This window comes from Procambarus clarkii, unplaced genomic scaffold (genome assembly GCF_040958095.1).
Source record: "Procambarus clarkii isolate CNS0578487 unplaced genomic scaffold, FALCON_Pclarkii_2.0 HiC_scaffold_628, whole genome shotgun sequence".
NCBI classification, from domain to species: domain Eukaryota; kingdom Metazoa; phylum Arthropoda; class Malacostraca; order Decapoda; family Cambaridae; genus Procambarus; species Procambarus clarkii.
In genome coordinates this window covers 44,561-49,934 of record NW_027189661.1, presented here as the reverse complement: position 1 = coordinate 49,934, position 5,374 = coordinate 44,561, and positions in this window count along the sequence as shown.

Here is a 5,374-nt window from a genome sequence, read left to right as displayed (position 1 = left end):
GTGAGGCGGTGGATGGATAGGCGCCAGAACTAGACGGTCTTTTAGTGGTTAATTAGGGAACTTCTTCCTTCATGCGATCAGGCGTCGTCTGGGCCATAATTAGTCAGAAAGATTGGAGAGTCTCCCCAGCCATTAAGGATGTAACGAGAACTGCAGTGTTGCTGGCTTTTGCCACAATTTTTGCAAATTATCCTTATCAGCTTTATAATGATTTGTCATTATCAGCCTCATCGTTATTATCGCTGTTTTACTCATTTCCGTCTTATCATCATCAGCATTGGCATTATCTCTGCTGTCATCATCATCATTGTAATTATCACTGTTGTCATCATCATTGTAATTATCACTGTTGCCATCATCATCATCGGCATTATCATGAACCACCACCACCATTCACCACAACACCACACACCGACCTCCAAGGCAGTAAGAGTGGTAAAGATTCACTCGGGAAGCTGGTGGGTTCTGAAGTCAGTTTACAGAGCCATTCGTAAGTTTATGAAGTAGTTCTAAGGATCTTCAAATGACTTTCGTGTAGTCTAGTTTCCGACTTACGGCTATTGCTTGAAATTAATACAAAATAATTTGTGTGTGTATACTCACCTAGTTGTGTTTATGGGGTTGAGCTCTGACTCTTTGATCCCGCCTCTCATCTGTCAATCAACTGATGTGTGTGTGTGTGTGTGTGTGTACTCACCTATTTGTACTCACCTATTTGTGCTTGCGGGGGTTGAGCTTTGGCTCTTTGGTCCCGCCTCTCAACTGTCAATCAACTGGTGTACAGGTTCCTGAGCCTACTGGGCTCTATCATATCTACATTTGAAACTGTGTATGGAGTCAGCCTCCACCACATCACTGCCTAATGCATTCCATCTGTTAACTACTCTGACACTGAAAAAGTTCTTTCTAACGTCTTTGTGGCTCATGTGGGTACTCAGTTTCCACCTGTGTCCCTTGTTCGCGTTCCACCAGTGTTGAATAGTTTATCCTTGTTTACCCGGTCGATTCCTCTGAGGATTTTGTAGGTTGTGACCATGTCTTCCCTTACTCTTCTGTCTTCCAGCGTCGTAAGGTGCATTTCCCGCAGCCTTTCCTCATAACTCATACCTATTAGTTCTGGGACTAGTCCAGTGGCATACCTTTGGACTTTTTCCAGCTTCGTCTTGTGCTTGACAAGGTACGGGCTCCATGCTGGGGCCGCATACTCCAGGATTGGTCTTAGATATGTGGTGTATATGATTCTGAATGATTCCTTACACAGGTTCCTGAACGCTGTTCTGATGTTAGCCAGCCTCGCATATGCCGCAGACGTTATTCTTTTTATGTGGGCTTCAGGAGACAGGTTTGGTGTGATATCAACTCCTAGATCTTTTTCTCTGTCCATTTCATTAAGTACTTCATCTCCTATTCTGTATCTTGTGTCTGGCCTCCTGTTTCCACTGCCTAGTTTCATTACTTTGCATTTACTCGGGTTGAACTTCAGCAGTCATTTGTTGGACCATTCACTCAGTGTGTGTGTGTATTCGTGTGTGTTTACCTATCTATACTTACCGATCAATGACTTCGGGGAAGTGAGGTCTAACTATTTATGCCTATTAGTCTTGGTGTACTGTTGTGTTATAGCTTAACTATTCTGACGTTTAAAATCTTTGTCGAATTTGTTCTTTTAAGCTGTGGGTAGAGGTGGCTTCCACAACTTCTCTCAGGGCATTCCACTTCTTCACCACTATACAGGGTACCAGTGTTTCCTTAAAGTTCCTCGACTCATTTGTGTTTCCAGCTCCTACTTGTGCCCTCTTGTCCCGCTTTTTTCTCAACTTCAAGAGGCTGTCCTTGTCTATCTTGTCTATACTTCTCAGTATCTTGTATGTTATGAGCATATCTCCTTTATTTCTTCTATCCTGCCAAGGTCCTGAGGTCACGTTCCTTCAGCCTGTCTTCATAGCTTAACTCTCTAACACTAATCTAGTTGCATTTTTTCGATGTTCGTTTAATGCTTCACAAAATGTATTTTAGGCCGTTGCTGCATATTCCAAAATACTTGTAACAAACTATTTGTAGATTGTCTTGAATGCATCCTGATTTACGTTTCAAACGACGTTTCATTGAACAATACAACCTCTCAAAAAGTAAACATGGTATACCAATTTACATGACCCAACGTAGGTTGCCACCTTCGATCTACTTATATTGGTATGGCCATCACAAAACTTTCGAGAAGACTGAACTGCCAACTGCACGCTGGTGCCCCTAGAAACCATATGCATAGTGAACATAACACAACATTCATTAAGAACATGCTAGTAAATAATCAAATAAATCCTAGAAATTACTACTGACAAAAGAGAATTCCAAATTCTGGAAACCATACTTTAAAAAAGACCCACCTTATTTATACAGAATAATGACTTTCCTTCTTGCCTGTACTCAGCCTCAGAGCTCACCACACATCACTGGATAATGACGACGTTACTACCGAGGTCTCCACTCCCACCGTGAGTACCAGAGTAGAAAGCTTACATAGAGAAATCAACAATGTTAACAATATGGTCATATTTAACCAGGTGTGTTTAAAAGAATGCCTGCTCCCCAAGTATTCGTATCAATGGTATATATTAGGTTCAAACTAGCACAAGACAAATTTAACACCAATTCTGAACGCTTCAGAAGTTTAACATATCACCGAATGAACAAATCTACACGGGCCGTGATGAGGGTTCGAACCTACGTCTGGGATAATCCCAGACTCGACTTAATCGACTGTGCCACAACATAGTAACAAATAATTGCCACCGGGAGTGCTACTGCCCTCACACGGATCCTGCAGCCTCCCTGAGACAACAGGGTTCGACGTAGGTTCGAACCCTCATCACGGCCCTTGTGGATTTGTTCATTTGAGGCATCAAACTATTGTGATTTCTGTGTGAATATCACCGAATGTGTGTGTGTGTGTGTTAAAGCATGTCCGTATTGCAGTGTTACAGTGTACACTGTGATCGGTCCGTAGTTGGTGAGGGAGGGGAAGCACACGAGAGCACGAGCTCTGTGAAAAACAACACATTTCTCGGGATATTTCAGTGATACAGGAACTAAACACAGTCAGATAACTCATAAAGTGCATCTCAACTTATTAAACAATATACCATAGTGATTGACATCCGACTTTTGTGCTTTAAGGAAATAACAAGTGAATTTTGTGGAGTCCACCTCGTGGTGCCAGACCCTCCCCATAGACCCACGTCCCGTGTGCCCACCGTGTGTGTGTGTGTGTGGTGTGCTTGCTAGCAAATTGGCTTCCAACAAGTGTAATAGGGGAATGTGGATAGAGAAATTATTAGAGAAGTGAATACTATTGCAAGTCGGAAATAAAGCAGAAAATCCCTTATTGTAATACAAGCGAATTAATATATCAGTGTTATAACCCAAGTAACTGGCAAGTGAGGGCCTCCAGCCGCGGCCTGGGACAACAACGTGTCAACTGTACAGCCTCTGGGACCCTCACCCTCCACCCTGCGATAAGTACTGACCATACTAGAACAAATAAACATATATATTATTACATATATACGGTATACATATAATATTATAAATATATAGATATATACAACAAAACAAGGCAAATGGGAGTAAATAAACAAATTTGTGGCCACTGTAACAACTCCTTAAAGACGAAGGTAACGGGAATTGAATGTTATATCTGTAAGACTAGATTCCATTCAGCTTGTACAGTAGTGAGTAACACTACGGCACTGAGAGCTGGCCACTTGCTCTGGGTGTGTAAAAATGACCTGCCAGCTTGGAATATCCTAAAAAACCTTCTAGATAACATGACGCATGATCGGAAAACATCATTCATTGGAAGCCTACCAGCCATCCAGAAGGAGTGGGAAAGGAACAACAATTCTAATATACCAGGGGCGGAGGCTATAGTCAGGGATGAAACTGAGGCTGAAACTCAGGAAGTTGTAAACTCTGACTCAGTAGGCCCGGATGTAGATGACAGTAAACTAGAAAGTGTAACAGACAGCACTGACAGCTCGATAGGTACAGACACTACGACGGTTCCCGGTAGAGCAATTCAGAACAGAAAGACAGACTTATGCAAATTTTATGCAAAGGGCATATGCAGACATAGATATGCTGGTAATAAGAAAGGATTAGAATGCAGTTACCAACATCCCAAAAAATGTTTAAATATGCTTAGGAAAGTGAGTGTCGATTTGGAGCAATATGTAGGTTTTCCGTCCTGACATGTACCAAACCTCACTGGAGGACAGAAAATACTATGACCTCAGCTGCCCACACTTTCACGTGAAAGGCACGGAACGCTACATAAAGAGTGGCAAGCAGGATAATGAATTTGGAGGAAACTCTATAAATTTTTATACCTGACCGAAAGAGAATTCAAAAGGAGGAGCATGGAGAGTGTATGGAACTGATGCCAGATCCACTTGCATTCCAGAATTACAGATACAATTACCCACCGAAAGGGAACTACAACTACGACAGAACTGCCCTACAAAATCAGTACTGATCAGAACAAACTCAATATGTCCACGCATAATGGGCTTGCCGAAAAAGTCTCCCAGTCAAACTATCACTAATAGAGTAACCTCATTCATCTTTGCCAACATACAAGGACTGAAAACAAGAACAAACAACAAAGTACAGTTCATAAATGGCCTCCTCACGGAGTCAAATGCAGTATTTGGAGCTTTCACAGAAACCCATGCAGGGGAATTGTTGGACAGTGAGATCTGGATTCCAGGATATAACCTATACAGGTGTGATTGGAAAATTAGGTCACATGGAGGAGTGGGTCTGTATATTAGGGAAGACCTTGTATGCTCGGAGCTCCTAAACGTTACAAATGAGGTGGTAGAGGTACTGGGATTAAAAATAGAGAAAATAAATTTAGTGATTATTCTAATATACAAACCGCCAGATGAACGGCCGAGGAATTCACAGAACAGATAAACAAAATAGAGAATAGCTTTGATAATTTGGAGAACCCGATACCTGATATTATCTTTCTAGGTGATTTCAACTTGCCTAGTCTCAGGTGGAGAATAGCAAACAATAATATTATACCAGGAAATCTATCAAGACCTAACAAACCACAGAATAGAGAACTACTTAGATTCTGTGACAAATTTTCACTCAGTCAGCAGATATCGGAGCCAACGAGAGATGAAAATATTCTAGATCTGGTCTTTATGAACAATGAAGACATTATCAGAGACATTACGATATCAGATACCACATACTCAGATCACAAGCTCATAGAAGTGCAAACGACCATCAATACTCAGAATAGACCTAAAACGTTGATAAAGCGAGAGGGGCTATTCAGTAAATTCAATTTTAATAATAA